Genomic DNA, 26,343 nt, shown 5'->3' with positions numbered 1-26,343 from the left:
TAAGACACATTCTAAAATTGATGTTTTTACTTAAATCATCATAAATATGCCATTTTAAGTAGAAATTATTTTGAAGTGCTTTCTCCCATTAAAGCTAAAAAAAGAAATGACAATTTTTCCGAAAGATTTTTTTTTCCACTGGGAAAAAAATAGTTTGATAGTTTGTTTAAAATAACACATTGGACCACAATGAAGAAAATTTACTCAACGTTGTTTACAGAGCTCTTTAATTTCACCAAATTGTTAAGATTTTTCTATAAATATGTGTGTAATAGTTTTGCTTAAGATTACTTAATTCACTTGAATGTATGTGATGCTAAAAAGTATTCTTTTTATTCACAGTTTTTCTATTTCTATGAGATAAACAGTTACATGAAAGGGATTTTTCCAATATTCATTAAGCTAAATAGAAGCATGTATAGGAAAGATTAAAATAATTATCTTCCAAAAGAATGCTGAGGGGAATCAAGTAACCACAAAAATATGCTAACAAGTCTGGTCCTGAGCATGGACTCTGCACCCCCCTGTCTGGGCTTATCTCCTGGCTCAGCCATTGACTCTAATCTGGTCAAGTCTTCTAACCTGTCTAATTTTTCTCATGTGAAGATGGAGCCACAACCATATTTACTAACATTTACCTTATAGATTTACTATGATAATTAAAGTTATAGGCTTGGAACTAGTGCACATAGTAACTGCTGTATATGTTTATTGTTACTGTTACTTCCTCAATATTAAATTTCCAGTCATGCATATAACTGTTCAGTTTGCAAAGAGGGGTGACTAAAGCAATACAATGAGTGGGTTAATAATCAAATGTACTGTTAAAGGAAACCATATACTAAAAATGTAGAAAGACCCATGTAAACCAAATAAATCAAATACGTCAGAAAGAAGGAAAAAAAAAAAGAGATAATTGCCTCTTTCTCCAGCTCTATTTCCCAGACATTTGTTTTGGAAGTGCCCTTTGTTTTGGTCAGGTACCTGACCATCACTATCCAGGGCAAAGCCTGGCTTTAATGGGCTGGGGTTGGTGGTGGTAATGGTAGTTGAGCTGGACTGAAGTTTGCTTAACTTGTGCCTTATGTTCCTCTTTTGGTTAGTTGAGCTGAAGTTTTTATATACATATACTGCTTATATATTTAATATTTCTCATAAAATTGTTTTCTTTAAAATGCCCGAATTATCTCATTTTTGTCTCTGTTTTCTTTTGACGTAAGCTTTTTCTTTGATGGCATCTGACTTCTTTGGCACAATAAGATGTTTTAGCCAATCTTCCATGTTTCTTCCTGAGACTATTGCTACTCTTTTCATTGGTGGAAGTATTTAGAGAAGTCACAATCTGGATACTTCAGGGACCATTGCTTTTTGGCTTTTTCAAGAGACACAGTAAGTAAAAATGTATCTTAGGAACAGAACAAATTTGGGGCGCCTGGATGACTCAGTCAGTTAAGCATCCAACTCGTGGTTTTGGTTTTAGCTCAGGTCATGCTCTCAGGGTTATGAGACCAATGGACTCTACCTTCAGCAAAGAGTCTGCTTCAGATTCTTTCCCCTCCTCCCTCTGCCTCCCCCAATCTGCTCTGCCCTCACTGCAACCACAAATACCCCACCCCCACTCTCTCTCTCAAATAAATAAGTAAAATCTTAAAAAAGGAAACAAAACTAATATATGCATTCATACTGTATTTCCAATTCAAATTTCCTATCACAGAATTTTTCTCTGACCCACTTTATTTTAAATCTATATTTATTTTCTCTTACACTGGAAAGTTCAGTTTCAAATAAAAGTCAATTTTATGACTTTTTAATTTTATACAATTAAAAACAAATTAGTTTCAATACAATAACAACAGTATTGCTAATAAAACAATAATATTGAATGAAGCTTCATGAATTCTTTGCACTTCAATTTTTGCTTTGAATATATTTCTCTGAACAGAAAACTATAATTTGTTCTAAACTAACCTGAACAGAAGAATATATTATAAATCAACCTTGACATATAGCTAGTTTCATTAGTTTTGATTTTTAGGAACTTTTAACTTTCTGATTCAGTTTATTTCATTTTATTTTATTGATTATATAAGAATATTAGAAAGTTGCAGATTAGAAATTATATAACTAGATATTTAGGCAAATATCTCTTGTCTCTTCCATTTTGACTCTTCCTTTCCATATGGATAATTGAAAAAACACATATACACATCTCTGTGCTGTGCCTTTTTCACACATAAGTATATCATATCATTGAAATCATATTATATCACTGTATAATATTTTTCTAATGACTACAGTGTATATGCTTGCATTATATACAGTATATAAATTTAATCATTCAGTTTCCTATTGAAGAAGAATAGCTTGCTTTCACTTATTTGCTATTAAAAAGAATATCACAATGGATATAAGCCATTTCATATTTTTGCCAATGTTGTTTAGTGGCAGATTCCTAGAGGTGGGATCGGAAGGTTAATTAGATTGTGCAATTCTGTTGATGTTGCCAACTATCCCTCCAGACCTGTAATGCAATTTTTATTTTTGCCATCCTAACCATAAAATCCGAGGCTAACCATTTCCCTACAGCTTCATTAACAATAGACCTTGTTATGCTCTTAGAATTTTGATAATTTGATGAAATAAAAATGTTGATTTGTCTTTCTTTTATTAGAAGTGAGTGTGAACAATTCTTCACATGTTTAAGGTCATTTTTTCCCAGTTTACATCATTTACCTATTATGCTATACAGTACTGATTTTTGTTCCTTGAAATTTGAGACTTTTTGGTAGATATGGATATGAACTGTTTGTCATATCAGAAATATTATTTCTCAGTTTGCTTAGTTTCAGCTTCACTTGTGTTTGTCTCCAAAGTTTCACCCACTGAAAACTTCACAACAATTCTCTTCTAGTTCATACATAGTTCCATTTTTCTCTTTTAACATTTTATTATCTAACCAATTTGGAATTTTTTCTGGAGTGGAAAGGAAAAAAAGGACCCAATTTATCTTTTATCAAAGAGCTATGAAGTTGTCACCACATGATTTACAGTCTTTTCTTTAAATAAATATCTAGGGGATCCCTGGGTGGCGCAGCGGTTTAGCTCCTGCCTTTGGCCCAGGGTGTGATCCTGGAGACCCGGGATCGAATCCCACGTCGGGCTCCCGGTGCATGGAGCCTGCTTCTCCCTCTGCCTGTGTCTCTGCCTCTCTCTCTCTCTCTCTGTGACTATCATAAATAAATAAAAATTAAAAAAAAATACTTAAATAAATATCTAAAGTATGGAGTTCTTTTTATTTTTGGCATGTTTCACACACACGCAAAAATATGTTTTCCAATTATGGCTCCCTTAAAGTAAAGTAAGAGAACTTAAACCAAGATAGTCGAGAGACAGCCTTTTTTTCAGAATAATTTCCAACATGTTGGGATGGAAAAATTTCCTCTGCTCTTCAAAGTCCTTCTTCTAACTGGACTAAGATTCATGACACATGAGACAGAGTAACAGGAGAAAATCAAATTTAATATCGTGCATATAGGGAATCCACACAGCCATGGAAATTCCAAAGACAGTGAGGTGACACATGCTTATATGAGCTAACAAGAGGAGTAGAGGTGTGAGGATACAAAGGGAAGAAAGACCATTAGCAGGAAGATAAGAGGAAATGTTTGAAAAACAAAGATCATCCTGTTATCCAGATAAGTTCCTTAGGTGAAGAGCCATCTCCATTAATAGCTTTATTTCTGGCACAAGCAGGAGGTTGAGGAGGATATAAACAGCTTTTCCTGAATCTGTTGGGGCTTGTCTGCTTTTAACTCACAGTAATGTTCAAATGAAAGTGGCCCATTTGGCAAGGCCTTCCCCCAGTGCTCACAGATATTAGGATTTTTTTGATATATTTGTGGTCTTAAAAAAAAAAACACAAAAACTAGAGAACAACCTTATAGTGACTTACTTTTAGCAGATCTTTACAAATAACTTATTTTTCAGTATAACTAGTGTATTCTCTTCTTATAGTGCATCACTTTACATAATTTCCATCATGATTTTTTATCATAAAAATAAGTAATTTTGGCATTAGATGTGTTAGAAATAAATAATTGATTTATACCATTAGAAATTAACCATTTGTCACAAGTGGTGAATATTCTATAAGCATGAGTCAGTAGTTATTACAGAGTCAATACAGAGTATAACTTAAACCAGCTAATTGTTCAAAAAAATTATTTACAGTAGCTTCTAATATACATAGACTCCAAGGATCTCAAAAGTTGCTAATTTACTGCTGAAATAAATAAACGTCAACCCTTTCCAACAGTGGAAAAAGATAATATTTGCCTTACAAGTATTCAAAGCATTTTTCTTTGATTTATAAATATGAATAAATAAATGTAAAAATCAGGTATAAGAAGTCTATTTTTCCAGAACTGTATTTTAGAAACAGTTTTAGGATAGTTATAATGCTTACAATAAAAACAAAAAAAAATATTAGTCATAAGCACTAGGAAATATTTTCTATAGGTTTATACTAATATGGTCTTTAAAGCTGTTTAAGCATTGGAACTCATTTTAGACTTCACTCCTAAAATAAATTGAGCTTCTTAGAAAAGTCAGATGTGAGGTTAATTTTTGTATCTAATTAGACTTTAGTCTTTTTGCTCAAGTTGATAGGTTTAATATTCAAATGTGTCACTATCCCAATCAATTATTTCAGGCCAGATTTAATGTGGGGCATTGCCTTGATTCTTTTTCCTTTCTCGGTTTGCTGCCTAATGACAGCCTTTCAACCTTGGCCAGTCTTACTTTCCCATCCAAAGTACAAGATTCCATTGATCACTTTCTCCCTAAACTTCTTAGATTATCTGCTGATGAATCATACCCTAGACTCCAATCTTTACCATTTTTACAGGTTATTTTTGAATATAAGTCTTGTTCTACCAACAAACAATAATACAATCTAGAGGAGAAATTATAACAAAAATTTCTTATGTAACCACATACTAGTATAAATTTCAAGTATATAATACTGGAAGGTATAAATAGGTATGAATCTCTTACTTCTTTCCTTATTTTCAATTTTTAAATAACCAAGTTTGCAAAATCAAACACAAAATCTATGTGCTTATACTGAGTATTTGTTCTCTTATTGGTACACTGAGGAAAATAATTAAAAATAGGGAATCAATTTTAACACATCTTGGGGACGTCTGGGTGGCTCACCGGTTAAGCACCTGCCTTCAGCTCAGAGCATGATACTGGAGTCTCGGGATCAAGTCCCATATTGGGCTCCCTGCATGGAGCCTACTTCTCCCTCTGCCTGTGTTTCCACCTCTCTCTCTGTGTGTCTCTCATGAATAAATAAATAAAATCTTTACAGCACAAACAAAATAAATAAAACATCTTGGATGTCAGTCAGTATAACAATTGTCACATTTTTGTAAATGTGAAATTTATGCTTAATATGCAGTATGAAGAAAGTGGGTAATATATATTGATTTTTTATTATTAAAACCTGTGATTGTTTGAACTGCCTTCTAATATACTGAGTGTAGAACTAATTTATTTTTTTTTAAATTTTTAAACAAATTTCTAATATGTTTAACGATATTTGAGGTTTTATAAGAAAACATGCAAAGTATATTCATTATTCAAAACAAATGTTATAAATCATAAAGCAAAGGAAACTTGTTGATATTCCATATTTTACTTATGCAGATTACCCTTATCATACTCAGGATGCATTTTTTTTAAGTGTAGTTATTACAAGCCAAATAACTAAGAATACTTCTTTGGATTTAGGGCTGGGTAAGTACATATTTGCCACATTGCTTAAATCATGTCCCTAGTAGTAAATTTCATAACCATTGACATTTTATAAAATATTCGAAATTCTTCAATAACCTGAAAAGTATTTTAAGTAGAATAGACATACGATATGCAAAAAAAAATGTATACATATTCATAAGGTCCAGGAAATAATATAGCAAATGTGTGTGGGCAACAGCGGGTGTTATTACGATGGTTTTGCATTTTCACACTGTTTAAAATAGTCCTTGGTAATTTCATGAACCCATGGAAACAATACTGATCTGTTTAAGACACTGAGATGATCAAATTCATTGAGAGATAACTTCTTACATATTTATATCCCATTAATTCTGATGAAATTCATGTCACTTCCAAAGATGCAACATACAAGTGTGGAACAATAGTAAAAACAGAAGGGTGACACCTAAGGATTTGAGATCGTGGAGCATGAATTCACTATGATCTCCATTTGTCTCTCATTTTCCAGAGGCAATATCAAAGAAAAATTAATTTTAAGGTAAATCTTAATTGGGAAAAGAAGTAGTAAATAAAGTAACAGCATAAACTGAGCCTGGGTTATCCAGAGAAGCTTCAGTCTCCCCTGCTGGAAATATGTTGATTTACTGCAGAAGAATTAGGAAATGACTATGGGTGTAAACCTCCCATTGCATTTTGTTTTTCACCTTCACCTTTCCTGGTTCTCTCCCTAAATACAACATTGAGAGGTCGGGTGTTAAGTCCTCTGAAAAGAGAAGCAAGGAGGTGGTGGCAAGGAGGTTCAAGGCTAGGATGAGACCTAATCACCAAGCAAAAGGCATTTTTGTCTGGGAGGATGCTGTTCAATGAATGATCCTGTATGATCTGATGGGTCATCTGGAATAGTTACAAAATACTCATTAAAATTTCCATAACTTGCTTAATTTTTTGAAGAAATAAAGGCACATGATCTATAAAATTTAAATATGACTTACCATTACTTCACAGACTACTAAATAAAATTACTGAGTATAAATTTAAATTTATTTGTTTTCTACAATGATCTTAAGGGATTATTGTCTTCTCTATTTTACAAAGATGAGAAATATTAAGTAGTCGAGCTAGTACTCTAAACTTCATAGCATCCCACTATACTGCTTTACATCTCTATTCTTCACATGCAATAGTTGAATGTTATATACAAAAGCAGGTAAAATATGGGGATAGATTTGGCATTGTCTTTTCTGTGTTCTTTGCTAAATTTCAATCAATAGTCATGATATTAAACAAATTTTTTTCTTGAAAATCAACCTTGTTAAAAAAAAGTCACTTAACACTGAGCAGATAATTTAAAATTAGACAAAAGTGTGTAAAAATATTCATGCCCCTTTTGAAAAAATTGAAGCAATAAGTAATCCTCTGTCAAATGCAACTGACATATTGAGGCTTCCTCTCCACTGCGGTGGAATAAAAGTTGCCAATATACAAATATATCCATGTATAAATATAGTTACTCTTTCCATGACTATATATTATTTTAGATAAAATGATACATTAAGCATGCGGAATTTAGATTTTGCAGGTGAGAATTCTAATCACCCATGGCAGCTGTCACATATAGAGCAGCATATGAGAGGTGGGAGAGAAGTACAAGTGTCAGGGAAAGGAAAGTCCTTTTAAGTATCAAGATTTCTCCAACAGATGGCTTGATAGCTTATTTTTTATATTCTATGAGTTTTAATTTTCACCATAGTAAGTATATTTTAATAATGGCTTATATGTCAAATTAATTTGTTGGAGATAATCAAATGATGGAAAGTAGATTTACAAAAATCTAAATATTCAACTGAAAAGTATTCCTCCTATTTATATGACACTGAAAGTCAGTAGTCCAAATGTCCTGAATTTCAATCCTGAAATGCTTTAGAAATTTTTGGGGAAAGCAGGATGTAAATCAAGAAGAATGACTATCGACAATAAGGGCACGCTGAAAGACCTCCCAATGGCCAAAGCTAGAACCACACCATGATATTCTAGACTTAGTACCCTGTTTCTAAAAAATAGAATAAGAAAGGAAATGTTACAATGAAGGAATCTGGCAAATACCACCTTAACAAAATCTTGAAGGTGAACCTCATCAGTGAGTTCACTTGGATATTAAGTCCCATCTGACAGACACAATGAGGAAGACCCTTCACCTCTGTCATATTCTTTCAAGAAATCTATTACCCTAGCCTATGTGTTTATTTATTTATTTAAATTTTATTAAGATCTTAATTTTAATTCCAATATTGTTAACATACAGTATTATATTAGTTATATCATTAACATACAGTGTTATATTAGTTTCAGGTGTACAATATAGTGGCTCAACGATTCTATACATTACCCAGTGCTTATGATAGTGGTTAAATGTACTCTTAAATGCCCATCACTTATTTCACCCACGCACCCACACCAACCTCACTTTTGATAACCATCAGTATGTTTTCTATAGTTAAAAAGTCTGTTTCTCGAACTAGGGGTGGTGGAAGGGGAGGAGGGCGGGGGTGGGGTGGGGGTGACTGGGTAGCGGGCACTGACGTGGGCACTTGACAGGATAAGCCCTGGGTGTTATTTTGAATGGTGGCAAATTGAACACCAATAAAAAATAAATTTATTATTTAAAAAAGTCTGTTTCTTTTTTTTTACTTTGTTTTGTTTCTTGAATTCCACGTTATGAGTGAAATCATATGGTGTTTGTATTTCTCTGACTTATTTCCATAAGCACCATATTCTCTAGATCCATCCATGTGGTAAATGACAAGATTTCATTCTTTTTCGCAGCTGAATTATATATATAAAATATTGAAATATATATTACAATAATATATAATGGAATATATATAAATGGAATACCGATATTCCAATATACCATACCAATATTCCATTAATATATATATATATATGGTATATGTGGTGTGTGTGTGTGTGTGTGTGGTGTATGTGTGTGTGTATATGTATATATGCATATATCTATATAATACTATCCGTGAGGAATCTGCTTGAGATTCTCTTTCCCTTTACCTCTGCCCCTACCCCTGCTCATGCTCTCTCTTTCTCATGTATATATATTCATTTCAGATTATATATAGATTCATAATAGATTATATCTGTATATAATACACACACATATATATACATACATAATCTATTGATGGACATGGGCTGCTTCCACAGTTTGCCTATTATAAATAATGCTGCAATAAATATAAGGGTCCATATATCCTTTCAAATTAGTGTTTTTGTATTCTTTGGGTAAATACCCAGTACTACAATTACTGGATCATAGAGTAGTTGTATTTTTAACTTTTTGAGGAATCTTTCTACTGTTTTTCACAGTGGCTGCAACAGTTTGCATTCCCATCAATGCAGGGTGGTTCTTTTTTTTCCACATCCTTGCCAACACTTGTTTCTTCTATTTTTTAATTTAGTCATTCTGATAGGTAAGAGGTGATATTTCATTGTGCTTTAGCATTTCTCTGATGATGAATGATGTTGAGCATCTTTTCATGTTTCTGTCAACCATGTGTATGTCTTTTGTTCATGTCTGTTCATGTTGTCTGCCCATTTTTAATTGGATTATTTGTGGGGTTTCGTGTTGAGTTTTATAAGTTCTTAAATATTTTGATACTAACCCTTTATTGCATATGTCATTTGCAAATATCTTCTCCCATTCATCAGGCTGTCTTTTAGTTTTGGTGACTATTTCCATTGCTGTGCAGAAGCTTTTTGTTTTGATGTAATCCCAATAGTTAATTTTTGCCTTTATTTCCTTTGCCTCAGGAGACATATAGAAAAATGTTGCTATGGTCAATGTCTGAAAAATTATTACCTAATATAAAAAGAAAATACAAATAAAAGGCAATCCAGACTGGGGACATCCTTCAGGATATGTATTCAGCACTCCTCAAGGTCTGTCAAGACAATGAAAAATAAGAAAAAATCAGAAATTGACCTATACCAGAGGATATCTGAGAGATAGGACAAAAAATGCAATGTAGTATGCTGAATGAGCTCTTAAAGCAGAAAGAAGACATTGATTGCAAAACTAAAGAAATTCCAATAAGGCAGGATTTTAGATAATAGTAATGCATCAACATTAATTCCTCAGTTTTGAAAAATGTATGGTAATGTAAGATTTAAGACCTAGAAAGAGGGACTCCTGGGTGGTTCAGCAGTTGAGCATCTGCCTTTGGCTCAGGGTGTGACCCCAGGGGATGGAGTCCCACATTGGGATACCTGCGGGGAGCCTGCTTCTCCCTCCACCTATGTCTCTGCCTCTCTGTCTCTGTGTGTCTCATGAATAAATAAGTAAATATTTTAAAAAATAAAACAAAACCTAGAAGGAAGGAATAATATAAGCAAACTGGATGCACTCTTGTAACTCTTCTGTAAATCTAAAGGTATTCCAAAATAAAGCTTTTTTAATTAAAAAAATAGCTAGACACTAAAAAAGGAGTGAAGGAGAAAAATATACACATTTATAAACTATAAACAGAAAAGAAAGTATACTAAGTGGAAGTTGAAATAAGGACAGAGTGAATAAATAACTGGGGGTGTAAACGTCTCTAGGCAATGGGATGAATACACCTGGAACACAGGGAGGACAATTGCCCTGAGTAGAGAGAAAAAAGTTCTCTTCCTCAGGGAAGACAGTAGTGATACATGGATATGCAGATAATCCCAGTCATACTAAGGGACTTGGGAAAGAAGATGCACAAATTTCCTGTTTTGGGGACATCATTATATCTCATAAATATTAATTAATAAGATGTATCCTCTAAAAAATGTATGACATACACACACACACACACACACAAAATGGAATATTACTCAGCCATCAAAAAATGAAGTCTTGCATTTGCAACGATGTGACTGGAACTAGAGGATATTATGCTAAGTGAAATAAGTCAGAGAAAGACAATTATATGATCTCACTCCTATGTGGAATTTAAGAAACAAAACAGGATCATAGGGGAAGAGAGGAAAAAATAAAACAAGATGAAATTAAAGATGGAAACAAACCATAAGAGACTCTTAACTATAGGGAAAAAGGAGATCCCTGGGTGGCTCAGCGGTTTAGCGCCTGCCTTTGACCCAGGGCATGATCCTGGAGTCCTGGGATCGAGTCCCACGTCGGGCTCCCTTCATGGAGCCTGCTTCTTCCCCTGTCTGTGTCTCTGCCTCTTTCTCTCTGTGTCTCTCATGAATAAATGAATTTTTTAAAAAATCTTAAAAAAAAAAAAGCTATAGGAAACAAGCTGAGGGTCACTAGAGGGGAGGATGTGGGGGATGGGACAACTGGGGGATGGACCTTAAGGAGGGTGTGATGAGCACTAGATGTTATATAAGATGGGTGAATCACTCCCCACTACATCTGAAATCAATAATACATTACATGTTAATTAATTGAATTTAAATAAAATATTTTTAAATATATATATATATATCCTTTTACTTTGCTGTCCTAAAGAAAAGGACTCATGTTTTTCAGTTTATGGTTGTAAAACGCTTTCCTTGAAGTCAAGATGTTTGTTCCAAGTCTCCTTCCTGATATCAGTTATTATTGTACTATTAAAACTTCTGAATCATATTTATACTGTACAATTTTCTCTACTTATATAATGTTAAGTTTTAATATCTAACCATGTTAACATATACAGGTTTAGTTTATTTATTTTAGTAGCTATTTAACATGCAATTGTATGAGTTAAATAAAGGGTTTTTTTTTCATTTTATAGATGGGCATATAGATTATTTTAATTTTTTTCATATTACAAACAATGCTGCAATGAATGTTTGTGTAAATGTGTTCTGGAACTTAGTACAAAACTTCTCTGAGGCAAATCCCTAAATCATAATCCCTGTGCCCTAAACTAGGAATAAGTTTCAGTAAATGTCCTTCCCACTTCCCTAGGTGAGGGGTTTCAAAGTTTTGTATTATTTTTTAATTTGCCCTATTTCAAGTATAGAGCATACTTTTGACTAACAGCTTTGTATAGGTAGATAATTGCTAAGTATAATTGAAACTACAGAAAGAAAAAAGACACAATGCTCAGTCTTTTATGTTACAGAAGAGATTGTGACAGGCACTAGAATAAAATTACCACCTCACATAAGTACCCAACAAATGAAGAGGTTTCAAGTTCCAACCAGTAAAATAGGGTGACTTCGTGAATATTGTGGTTTTTGAACTCAACCTTAGAAGATCATACGACTTCAATAGAAAAATAAGGTTTGAATATAAGGGAAGTTCTTAAAAGTAGAAGATAAAATGTTGCAAGGCAAATAAAAAGATTCTAAAAAGTGTTCAAGAACAATGAATTAAAGGATCATTTTGGATGGAAACATAAAAGTGATGAAGGGCATTTTTGAAAAGATATGTTGTCATGAGTTCATACAGGTCCTTAAATACAATGCTAAATGTGATACCATTTATTCTGGAAGAAATAAAGAACAATTAAAGCAACAAAGTGAACTGACCTGAGTTGCAACAGATAAACTTTAGGCTCTTACAGCCAAACATAAACCAACTGAATAAGCTAAAAAGGCTTTATATTTACACAGTTTATTATATTATATAGAAGTTACTAGCAATAACCATGGTTAGAGGGTTGGCAAATTCAATCACTTAGTCATTTCATTAAAAACCAGAGCCTTTTCATCAATCTGCCTCACCATCCCCATGTGCTGGTGACATCTCCTTTCATGGTTGATAACTGCAACGGTTCTAAGGTTAACATGCAGAAAACGGACAGCCTGTTAAAAACAGGGGCATTTCCAACATTAAATCTCTTTTAATTTCTAAGTAGAGCCTTTCCCAGAAGCCTACAGGAGATTTCCCAATCCAACAATCTCTTGGAATAAGTCACAGGCCATGACAAAAACAATCATGTCAAGGGAAATAAACCAAATATGACCAACTTGGACCAACTGTGATAAATTCCAATAAACTACAGAGACTCACTGTTCCTAGGGATGAGAGTTAGTGAATGCCAAAGCAATACTGGGGCTTTCTCGGTAGAGAGGAAGGTGATGATTGTGTGTAAACAAACAGATATCTGACATAGAAGTGCATGAGACTCACATGAAGAAGGTATATTGGCAATAACTGTTGATAAAGGGTCTATTTTAAGAGTTGTAATGAGAGCCTAAAATTGGAAAATAACAGGAATAAGAAGATGAGATTGCTTCAAGGGACACTGGAAAAGTAAAATAAAGAAGACTTGTCAAATGGATGGGGAAAATAGTTGGATCATTGAGAGTAGAAAGGCTTGAATGACAGTTCTAGAAAGATTAGAAAAATAGACATATTTGTTGTGGAGATAAGGAATGGATAACAGAAACATGATTACTGAAGATGTTGAGCAGTATTGGGTGTATTAATTTTAAGGGGCTAATAAGAGAATCAATAAAATCCCTATATATACCTTAAAAGGTAGATTAGAGGAGTGTATGGGCCATAAATGCATATTTGATAATCAAGCATATATATGTAATTTTTGAAACTAGGAAACTAAAGATCTTCAAGGAAGTGAGATGATAAAAAAACAAATTTAAATAAAGAAATTGAAAAAGTTCTGTATTTAGGAAAAGTCATAGGAGAAGCTGAAAGAGCATATTTAGAAACAGTAGACATTAGCGAAAAATCTAGAATAATTCTGTGTTGTCAGTGTCATAAACAGCATATGCAAATCCATATATATTAAGTAGGTTGAGAAATTTATGATTAGTCATTTGTGACCTTACGATTCTTGTAGAGTACATGGAGTACATACCAGATTCCCATGGGCTGAGAAATGAGTGGGAAGTAAACAGGTGGGAGAAATGAGTGTAGCCTACTTCTTACTTTTCAATAAGCTTGGTAATTAAAGAAAAGAAAGGCATTGGATATAAGCTCAATGATTTTCCAGTTTTATTCTTTTTTTTCCAGTTTTATTCTTGTGTATTTATTTTTTAAAGATAAATGACCCTAATCATGATTAGATGATGTACCAAAAGGCCTAGGAGAGAAGAAAATATGAAAAACAAAAGATGATGTAATACTTTAAAAGTCAAATTTTTCTTTGAGGCAGAAAACAAACATGAGGCCAAGAGTAAATGTGCAGTGATTAGCTTCACAACAGAGTAAGTTTACAAATTAGAAAGAGAAGGTAAAGAATAGCTGATCGTTTTGTAGTATAAACTGAAGGGTAAAACATATTTAGGATATTAGAGGAGGGTGGAGGAAAAATTGCAGAGAACACCCACCACAACTCCCAAACAAAAACAAATATTTTAGTTTCTTCCTTTATTCCATGGATTTTTTTTTAACATTTGCGATTATACTGTATGTACCATTTTGGTAAACACCCATGAACGTTTATATGTACATATGTGGAAAGGAGATAAACAAAAAGCCTCAATCCATCCAGTAAAATGAAACATCATCTGTATGAAGAAAGGGAAAAATATACAAAAAGAAGGAAATCTATGAAAATACCTAAAGGGAGCATAAGCCAAGCAATGTGAAGCATCCTATCATCTACATGGAACAGTAGAATTTCATTAATAATAATCTCTATGCCATTTGAGCAGTCAATCAATCCCTAAACAACAGCCTGTTAGCAGCTGCTGGGTGGCCTTCAGTACTTACTGAGATTCATTTGAAACAGAGACAATGAGCCCAAATGGAGTTGGCAGGTTGATTACTTTCAGACAACAGAACCATGGTCCCTGATGTCAGCGCCTTATAGCCCTAGTTCCATAACACCACACCAAATGTGAGCCAGATGATAGACAACACAAGTGTGGGGTGTGCCATCTTTAGGGAGCCTACTCTAAACCATAGTCAAGCAGTTTTATAGTTGGCACCTGTACTCAAATGAGATTGACACAGAAAGTTCCAGGCCTGATAGAAGTAAGGAGGTAGATGAAAACCTGTCTCCTAGCAGCCTCCTAAAGACACAGGGAGAACAAGGAAAGATCTTATGAAAGCTCCTTATGAGACTTCTTCTCTTACCATGTTCCAGGGGGTATCAGAGCACAGCCTACCAACACTTGGTTCAGCCTGTGGTTGAGTCATCAGTACATGGTCACGGTGGAGGTGAGTAAGATTACTAGGGTGCTATGGTGGATCCATACCACATGCAAGAAATGATTTGTTTTATCATCACTTTAAAACCTTTCCTAGATGTTTCTTAAATTATTGCCTCCAAGAAGACCTATTTCTTCACAGAGATAAAAATGACATGGCTTGTTGCTTTTACTTAACAAAGACTTTGATAAAATTGAACACCAATAAAAAAAAAAATCTATTAAATAAATAAATAAATAAACAAATAAATAAATAAAAATAAAAATAAAAAAAATAAAATTACATCCAGAAAAAAAAGACCTTGATATACCTTCATTTTCTCATGTATAATTACTTATTAAATCACTATGATATGACATTTCTTATTAGAGGAATAAATGAATGTATTTTCATGAATGTCAATGTAAAATGATAAAATCTCTGCGTTAGTGACTCACATCAGAGATGTTAGTCTAAATCACAAGTCATAAAATGAAGAGCCATATTAAAATAAAAAGTAAAACTGTAATTGTTGAAAATAAGAACAAAAATATGCGTACGCAGAAAGTGCTACTAATCAAAATTACCCACTCAGAATTTCTTGCAGAGGGAAATACAGAGCAGTTTAAAATGAATGAACAGCTCAATGATCAGGCAAATGAGAATGATTAGAAAAACGCATTCTCTTACATAAAAATAGAAATATGTAAAATAAAGAATATGTGAATTTTGTACACATTTGGTTACTTTTCTTTAATGGATTTTGGCTTCCTAGCTATTTTTTTAAAGTTAGTATTTTAAGATTAAAATTCTTAGGTTGACTTATTGATCCCTCAACTGCCTTTTCTCGTTTTCCTTCACACTACCAAAATAAAACAAAAACACAAACCTTGCTGCTTGACTTTAGCTCCATCTCTAAAAGAAAATACAGAGGAAACTAAAAGATGTGTACATCTGCTTATATGCAGGTGCAATAGTCAGGATTCTCCAGAGAAACGGAACCAACAGTTCTCTCTCTCTCTCTCTCTCTCTCTCTATATATATATATATATATATATACACAGAATATATATAATTATAAATGATTATAAATCATATATCATATATATGATTATTATAAATCATATATATATGATTTATTATAGGAAATGGCTATGTAGCTATGGAAGCCGAGAAATCCCACAATCTGCCCTCTATAAGCAGGAGAACCAGGGCAACCAGTAGAATAAGTGCCAGAGTCCAAAACCCCAAGACCCAGGAACTTTGAGGTCTAAAGACAAGAGAAGATAGATGTCCTAGCTCAAAAGATAGGGAGTTCACCCTTCCTTACTCTTTGCTCTCTATGGTCCCTTAAAGGATTGGGTGATGCCCATTGTTGAAGGCAGATGTTAGTCAGCCTACTAAATCAAATGCCAGTCTCATCCAGAGACACCCTCACAGTCACACCCAGAAATAAAGCTTTACCAGCTACCTGGGTATCCCTTTCACCCAATCAAGTTTCCACATAAAATTAACAGTCACAGCAGGCAACTAATCTAAACATCCTACATATGTGATCTCTTTTAACTATTAATACGTTATAAATGCATCCTTTAAAAGGAAAAGTGTTATTTATAAGTATTTAGTCCTACCACTACCCACTTAAAGATCTTTAGATATTCTCTTTTTTCTAGAATCATTGGAAGTCAGAATCTATCAGAAGTTAGGGTCTATTGCAAAGTGTCTCTGAACTGTGCGGCCGGCTGCTGCTCCTGTGCACCCCACCTTCTTCTCAGTTACAGCCACTCCTCCGATGACTCACCTCATCTCTGTGCCCTCTTAGGGAACATGTGGCTGAGTCGGGACAGTTGTAAATTCTGAGTCTGAATTTAATCACAGAACTCAAGAGTACAAAAAATGGTAACTATGTTTTCTACAATCCCAGCTGGTTTTCTGGTGTGAGCATCTATACCACAAGGTGAAGGTAAATTAATCTCAGACAGGTTAAGTTTTTCCCTCATTCCAATAGGGCCAGTATTTCCCTGAAGGGATTTGGAGTTGTCATCTGAGGTGAGTCATTAACAATCACCTTGGTGTCTGATGAGATGCTTTAGTTTCTGGCAACAATCTGCGATCTATTAAGGTGGTCACACAGTCATCCTTGTTGCCTGACAATAGTCATTATTTTTGCCTCTGAGGGGTGATGCTTGTTGAACCAAATCGTTTTATTCTCTCTCTGCACATGAACATTCTATGTTTTCCCATCATGATGGAGGAATGAGAAAATCATGGAGCCATCTCTAGTGCTTTACCACTTCCAGGCTGTTAGGAGAGCCATCAGAATTGTTCTGCTGCCCTCTGTCTTAGAGGGAATGATCTAACTCCCAAGGGTCCTCAAGGTCGTCAGCTAAACAGCCTCAACCATGTCTTTTTCAGGCTTTCTTGAAATGTATCAAGAAAGGGGGTAAAGGTCTTTCTGAATTTAGACTTCCCAAAGTCTGTGTGGGATTTCTGTAATCCTTTCTGTTTCCTATAATGATGCATGTGAAGTCAGGGCTCCAGACAGGGGTGCCACCAGCATCTTAGCTCTTTCCTCTTCTTCTCTGACTCCCTAATCCCCCGCATAAACAGTGGTTAGAAGTAAGAAATCGGGCAGCCCCGGTGGCGCAGCGGTTTGGCACCGCCTGCAGCCCAGGGCGTGATCCTGGAGACACGGGGTCGGGTCCCACGTCGGGCTCCCGGTGCATGGAGCCTGCTTCTCTCTCTGCCTCTCTCTCTCTCTCTGTCTCTCATGAATAAATAAATAAAATCTTTAAAAATAAAGTAAATTGACCTTGGTTTTTTTTTTTTTTTTAAAAAAGAAGAAACCTTGCGCATGCTCCCAAAATGGTTTTTATTCTTTTTTTTTTTTAATTTTTATTTATTTATGATAGTCACACAGAGAGAGAGAGAGAGAGAGAGGCAGAGACACAGGCAGAGGGAGAAGCAGGCTCCATGCACTGGGAGCCTGATGTGGGACTCGATCCCGGGTCTCCAGGATTGTGCCCTGGGCCAAAGGCAGGCGCCAAACCGCTGCACCACCCAGGGATACCCCCAAAATGGTTTTCTGTGGAGATGAGACCTTTATGTTTCTCCCAGAGGCTTTAGACTCTCAAAGTCCAAAATTCAGGGAAAGATTTCTTGTTTTCCCCCTTCTTCTGGAACGTTCAACACAAAGAACATGGAAGCCTCTAGTTAGTGGCTGAAATGTATTAAGAAATGAGAAAGTAATGTGAGAGCAAAGTGACGACTCTGGGATAAAAGAAAATAATATGAATCTGTTCAGATGCCAATAATAAGCTGACAGAGGGATAGCCATTCCCTTTGTTGGCCTCATCTCATTAATTTTCAAAACCATAAGGCATATATGAGTGCACATGACTTTTTATTAAAAGTCTGGGTAATTGAAGAAGATATAACATTGTGTCAGTAACATGACATCTTCCTACTAAGGAGAAACATCCAAAAAAGTTGAAGACTTCAAGAAAAGTCTCCTCCAGTTTTTCCTCACTTTTTTCATTTTTCCTTACAAATGATTATACTCGTGTTGGGGGTACCTACCCTGGTATCTCTGCCATGGTTCATTCGTTGACCAGAAATGATCACTACTCTGGGTCCATTAGTCCCATGTTACTATTAGGTGTAGGTGTGGAATTCCTAGTGGACCATCATAAAACAGTACGGGGTAGTCCTATGCCTCTTGTTCTGCAACTCCATCTGGCCTCATCACTTAGGAGGATTCCATTTGTACCTACTAACAGGATAAAATAACTACAGGGATACTGGACTGAAGCTTCAAAATTATTATTTTAATGAGCCTAAATATGCTACTAGTCAAGGTGTGAGTGGGGAGGTGAGAGGATAGGACGCTGTTGGTGGAGGTTTATTTTTCTACTATTGGGACAGCAACTAGTCCGTGTGAAGAAAGTAGGAAAGACTGGAGTTAGCACACGACCAGCACTTGCAAAAATAGCTGAGAAACATGAAAACTTTATCGTATAGCTTAAACAGGCCTTAAACAGTTTAGAATCAGCAGAAAAATTAGGTGCAATAAAGGGCACTTTCTCTTTCTAATCATTTATTCTCCATTTATTAATTCAACACACATGTTTGTCATATTCAATGTTTAAGCAGTCTTCTTGCAGCAGAGGGTACAAGTAGTCAAAAGAGGCCATTCTCTTCCTTGATTTTCAATCTTTCATTATCTACTAAGTCTGCTAAGTCCTGTGATTCTACAATATTTACAGTAAGTCCCAATAACATCAAATGATGGCCTCTTACTGTCCAGTCGCCATATACATTTACCTCTACGTCTAATACCCTCTTCTAACACAAAGACACACACAGTCATACCAATGTTCAGTGTTCAAGACAATTTTTGAATAAATGAGGATCTCATGCATTTCATATAGGGAGATCATTCTATCAAACATAACCGTGTCCCAAGTGTAATTGCTTGGTAACTACCAAAACCTACACTTTAAAATTAAAAAAATAATAATAAAGTTTCTTTTAGTTTGCACACGGTCAGGATTCAATTAATATCTGAATGAGCCTAACATTACTATACTGTAATAGAAGACGAGGCAAATGTCTCTAAACCTTGCTTAAAGTTATCGAATGACGTGCTATTTTAAGTTGCATCCAGACACAAAGAAACATAAGTGGATACTTGATACAGGGTTGTATTTGAACTTCAGCTTTAGCACTTGGTGAAACTGAGTACCACTTAGTAAACATGCAGGCGGATGTAATGGGAAAAAGCAAGAAAAGACAAAAATCTCTCTGAATTGGAGTATATGGAAGAGGGTGTTCACTGGATTTAATACATTTTATTTCTGTGTTTCTTCAAAATCACATGAAAAATCAAATACTAGTTCCAGTATTTTGTATTCTGCTCTATTAGTTTCGGAAAATGAACAGGGAAGTTTGAAGGACATTTTTTGCATACTGAATGATGTCATTTAGGCCATTTAGATGAAGAAATATCTCTGTAAATATACCATTATCATCATTGTTTTATTATAAAAAGTTATCATTGTTATTAGCTAAATTAAAATACCAGACATGATATTCTTTCAGAAGCTACTCTGAATGGAAGCAGGGAATTTTAGGAAAGCTCACATGTAATGTACAGAGTTTGTTTTTTCTCCCGAGAATTCTATCTTTAGTTTTCAGTCTCTCAAGACTTGAATAATTAGTATAAGTAGATAGCTTGCATATTGAGGAGCTTTGGAACCAAACATTTTTTGAAGTTTTTGTTACTGGTGATAAGAGGAAAAAGTACATTTCTTCTTCCGCTTTTTAATGAGACATTTAACTTTCTCCATTTGAAAAGAAGAGTACAGTAATGTGTGCTCATGCAGGGAAAGGTAAATTATTTTAGGAAACCCATGAAGAAAGATTATTTATCTAATCTTTATTCATTTTAGTTCAAAAACTTAAAAAGCATTTTTATAAAAATAAAAAAAAACTGAAAGCTGAACTTAATCAACATTTATTATGTTGATTGTTTTTTCCAATTAAGAAATGCATTGTTTCCAAATCTGAAGAGGATGATACAATGGGAAGTTATGCTAAAATACTTTTATCTTATTTCTTTATTTTCTCCTCTTCATCTTTCTTCACTAACTTCTGTGCTAGTCTCCTGGTCCATTCCACTGTTTTCCCTCATCTTTCCTTTCCATTTTTTTTTTTTTATTACATTTCAACCCTATATTTAAAAAAAAGCATATTGAATAGCAGAGTGGTCACGTTCAGGTCAGCCTTACTTCTCAGTATCAAGGAAAAAAGTTACAAAACAATGAATCTCAACGTAAGCGTCGAGGACACAGTCTGTTATGCACACATCCCTACCATAGGGTTCAACATAAAGACAAGGAACAGGTAAGCATTGATCTCAACACAGACGAAAGTACTCTTTTCCAGACTCCCCATGGCCGCCTCCCTTACATTGCATTATCATCCCTCTCTCAGCACCTGCCTGGGACATTGTATAGAAACCTTCACAGCCAGGATCTCTCTCTGCCATGGCCCCTTTTCTACTTCCACTACGTGATATTTTTCCTACTTTCACAACAGTCGTCTCCTCCACTCAACCATCGCCCTTCTCTGCAGATGGCATTAGATGCGTTAGATTGATACCACTGTAGGAAAGAATTAAATCTGGCCAAGAAGTCTAACATCTCAAATGTCAAGATGGTAGATAGCCAAATTACTATTGCTCATTTTCAAATGCTTGCTTTTCTGTCATTATTAAACTGCTAAAGAAGGAATTCTGACAATGCCTAAAGGTCATTGCAATAGGGTTAAATACTTCAAAGTGAATCAAATTATAGGGGGGGAATAGAACTCAAAAAATAAATATATATCATTATATTCTGGTGTTTCAAGGGGCTCTGGGAATCTTATCTAAAGTATGTCTATTTTAATGAGTCAGAGAGAATAAAAGCATAAAGGAAAATTTTCATTTTTACCTTTTGCCCTATAAGAAGTAAGGAGACTGAAAGAACAAAGATAAGAACAAAAGAAAATAATCTAGGCATAGTCATAGAGCGATGACAAATTCCCCTTAAATCACAGAAGACAAGAAAATTTAAAAGATTGATAACTCTCAATGTAGTGTAAATCATATTTTCCATCTATCAACCTGGACCTATCTATCTATATTGTTACTGGAGGAAGTATCATTTTTTGACAAGCTGTTGCTCTTAGCAACAAGTCATCCTGATATTTTCTTTGATTATAACTAAAGAGCAATATCCATTCTTGTTACATGGGTGTAAAGTATAATTTAAAGCTCATTAAAAGTGTAGCAGGTGTTCACATATAAAGTACAAAAAAAAAATAGAGAGAAGAATTTCTCTATGGCTGAGCTGTCAGTGCTCTAAAAGCCTAATTTATTTTGCATAACCTTTTAACAAATAGACTTGATTATAATAGAGAGAAGGGAAATGGAAACAATATATGCAGGGAAGTAAAGGGACTTAGCCTTTTGATTTGACCTTGATTCCCACCCTTTAAAAATATTATACTCTTTCGACAATTGAAGCTTTGACATATAATACACTTTTCTTTCCCAGAGATAGAAGTTCTTCATTTTCTTAGCATAAAAGCCACTCTAAGGTAGAAAACGAGTAGGTACATAAACTGAAATAGAGTCTGTTCATATTCATGGCAAAGCAAGGAAGGGAATGGATTTTTAATCCTCCAGTCTTTTCAGAGGTTTGTTTTTCATGTGGAAAGCTCCTACTCTTCAGAGAGGAAATTCAAACTCAAAATCAAAAGTGAAAAAAAAAAAAATCAAAAGTGAGTACAAGTCTAACAGTTGGCGCTATTTCTCAATACTTTCTATTGTTGGCCCAAATTAGGCAAAAGGTGAGAAAAAAGGCCTTAGCACATCAGCTCTAGACGTAGAAGTTAAACTACAAGTTATAACTGTAAACACAGTGACACTGTGTGAGCTCTGGATTTGCATCACATTTTCAACCCGTATCCCTAATGAAACCCCAGGATTGTCAAAGTTCACCCATTTTTAATAATTCAAGTTATTATTAATATTTTTCTCCTTTGAGAAAAAGGAAAGGTCTGTATTTTTTTTTTTTAAGTCAGGGACATATAAAGGGAAGTCATGGTATTCGGGAAAGTATGGTGAGAAATAAAACATGAATTAGTTGCAAGACAGTTTTGATATTGTTTTCTGAAATTCATGCTGTCGTTAAATTTTTTTTTTTGAAATATAAAAAGCAAATATCCACAGCAACGGCAAATATATTGGAGAGTAAAATTCCAAACAATCTTAACTTAAAATAGGTTGAGGAAGCACAGAGTCAAGGTATGCTAAAGACTTCATCATGATCACAGGGGGTGGGGTGGGGGTCATACTGTTCAATTTCATTTCCTAGACAAGAAATTGATACGTAACACAACTATTTAAGAAATCATTAATAATAGGCATTTGCTTCCTTTATTCACTAATGTCATGGTGAAATTGGTGTATTGAAGAACATGAAGTAGCTCTCAAATATGTCTAAGAGTTTAATACAGAGGTTCAAAAAAAGATTATTTGTCTAGAATACAGGTTTTTGTTTGTTTGTTTTAATGAGCCAATAGATCTAAAAATAGGTACTCAAATGCTATTTAACAATGAGATCTTGTTGTGCTGGGGCTGCAGGCCAAAGTTGGTTGTGTACAATTCATCAGAGTTGAGAATCGATGATCGCTCTCCCTCCAACCCATTAGAAATGATCGATACCTTCCTAGGTTGCTACAGTGCTCCTTTGAAACAATGCCACCACTTATCTTCAGACAGCTTTATGCTTTCCTTTTACTGCTTGTCCTTAGTGGATCTTTAAATTTGTAAATAGCACATAGTGGTTTTATTATTTATTATGACTAGAATCACAATCTGTGTCATTCATACTTTCCTTTTTTCTTTTTAATTTTTTCACATAGAAGTTAGAGTAAATATTTGTAAAACTGCACTGAACTTTTTAGTGGTGACCATGAAGCAGTATTTCAAATGCTGCTTCATCCTGGGCCTTCTAACCGTGACTTTTTAAAGGTGATATAGTCTGTATTCTATCGAGGGGAGATCATTTGATTTCAGACAACATGTACTGTTGAAGCAATCCTTACATTTTATTCTAAGGGAAGGTAAACCCTCTTTTTTCACATTGTGTAATAAGGCAAGTATTTGAAATTGCAAACTACAAAATTAAATCTCTGCAGCAGATATGTATTAGTCTGCTATTGATCAAAGGATGAATATGGAAATTTATCTTTTTTTTTTGAAACCATGATGTCAAGGATCCCACTTTCATTAAGTTAGTATTTGTATGAGAAACCACCCTTTACTTCCTGCAGTATTCAAACATTTGATGTAATCATACTATTACCCTTCCACGTGCCATTGACAAACCTTAGATGTGGTCCCTGAGTACTGGTGATAGAGATCAGCTGTGAGTATTTAAGTAAAGTAAAATATGTCCTCTAAAAATAATTGGCAAAATGGCATTATGGGTTCGGAAGGTTGAAACTGTACACTGAGAGGCAAAGCTCTCACAGAGGACTAATAATTCCAATTGCCCTGTAGTGAAGTCATTGAGAATCAGGCCTCCAAAAGTGTCAAAAGTTTACTGAAAACCTTTATCATAATTGAAACAGGAATAGTGATACTTCATTATGACATAGTTTGGGCTACCAGAATTATAGTATATTTCTCTTGAGGACCATCTCTTTTATTTGCTTTAAGATCAAATAAAAAATTTTCATCCTAACAGTACTAGTAAGTAGGCTAACTTATATGAAATACATCAATGTGTCCCCAAACTATCATTACAAGTAAAAGGTATCCATAGATTTTGTAGTGGAAGCATATTTAATTATTTACCAGTCATAGTTTGCACTAGATGTACTCTGCTTCTATTATCCAGCTTCTAAAAATACTTTTTCCCCTTAGCCTATAAGTAGTACATGCTCATTAAATACATTTTCTAAATACAGGATGATAATGTCTCTATCCCTGAAGATATGGTTTAGGGGTCCAGGAAGTCTCAATAGGATATAATTCTAGGTTTTGTAGTAGGCAAAATGGCTCCAGAATAGAAAAGTACAACAGATCTCCATTGACTCCAGCACTTATGAATAGCACCACCAAAATAAGAAAAATAAATAAAGAAAGAAAGAAAAGTTTCCTGAAAATTTTAGTAAATAAAAGGACCTCAAACCTCCCACTAAAAAGAAAATACAGTATTTTATTACTGCCATTAAAACTCGTATAATACAATGGAATAATAGATCTAGGTAATGATCTTCAACAGCAAAATCATGAGGCAAAATTTTGATGATCAACTTTAGAATAACAAATCAGACTGACATCACCTGAATTCATGATTCGTCCTAGTATCACAATAAAATAAGATGCTGTCAAAGGGAGGCAAGATATAGGACAGATGTGATATAAGAACTCAGATGCAACTGTTGGGCATGAGGAAAGGATGCCTACTTGTACCACTCAAGTCAACGTAAGAATACATGTTTGGAGCAGGGTGGAGGTGTAGGTAGTGAAGAGAAGAGCTTTCTCCTCAGGTGGTAACTCCAAGTTTTGCAAGCTTCTTTACGAAGCCCTGTGTCAAACAGGTAACATGAAGCATAAATTAGCAATGTCTGAAGAATATTAACTGCAGAGTACTGACTTCTTCAGAGTTCAACCTATGAGACTCATGAATGCACTAAAATGTTACAAAGAAAAAAGCCAACTCTTTCTGAGTTGGGAGCATTGTCGGGTCAAGGGAAGAGGGAAGAGGACTTTCCTGCAAGTGTTTAGAGAGCCTATTAATCAATTGAAACCATTAGAATCCTCCCCCCACCAAGTTTTGTATAATGAAAGTTCAATTTCCACCTAAACAATCTATTTGTTTAAATTAATCATCGATTTCTCAAATAAGCCACTCTCAATGATTTTTTGCTAATGTTTGCTTCATTCAGTTATGTGGGGGAAAAGTTTGTGTAAAAGAGGAAAACTTTCACTTATTTCTGTACATTTTTTACTCAAGTACGTTTAACATACAGTGTTATATTAGTTTCAGGTGTACAATATAACAATTGAACAATTCTATACGTTACTCAGTGCTCATCACAATAAGTGTACTCTTGCTCCCCTATACCTATTTCACACATCCCCTACCCACCACCTCTCTGACAACCACCAGTTTGGTTTTCACTTCTTTTTTCTTTGTTTTTTTTTCCTTAAATTCCACATACAAGTTAAATCATATGGAATTTATGTTTCTCTGCTGATTTATTTCACTTAGCATTATACCCCTTCAGTCCATCCAAGTTGGTAAAAATGGAAAGATTTCATTTTTCTGGCTAATAGTCCAAGGTGTATATATGCATGTGTATGCATGTGTGTGTATACACACACTACATTGTCTTTACCCATTCATCTCTGGATGGACACTTGGAATAATTCCCTAATTTGGCTATTAGAAATAATGCTGCAATAAACATAGGAGCACATATATCCTTTTTAATTCATGTTTTCATATTCTTTGCATAAATGCCCAATGGTGGAATTACTGGATCATATGGTAGTTCTATTTTTAATTTTTGGAGGAAACTCCATCCTGTTTTCCACAGCGGCTACACCAGCTTGTATTCCCACCTGAGAGTGCATGAGGTTCATTTTCTCCACATCCTTGACGCTTGTTACTTCTGTTTTTGATTGTAGCCATTCTCATAGCTCTGAGGTGATGTCTCATTGTGGTTTTGATGTGCATTTCCCTGATGATTAGTGATGTTGGGCATCTTTGCATGTGTCTGTTGCCATCTGTATGGCTTCTTTGGGGGAAAAAAAAAAAAAAAGGTCTGTTTAGGTACTCTGCCAAAGATTTAATTGGATTGTTTGTTCTTTTGGTGTTGAGTTGTCTAAGTTCCCTATATAT

Source organism: Canis aureus, chromosome 20 (genome assembly GCF_053574225.1).
Source record: "Canis aureus isolate CA01 chromosome 20, VMU_Caureus_v.1.0, whole genome shotgun sequence".
NCBI classification, from domain to species: Eukaryota; Metazoa; Chordata; class Mammalia; order Carnivora; family Canidae; genus Canis; species Canis aureus.
This window is presented reverse-complemented; position numbering follows the sequence as displayed.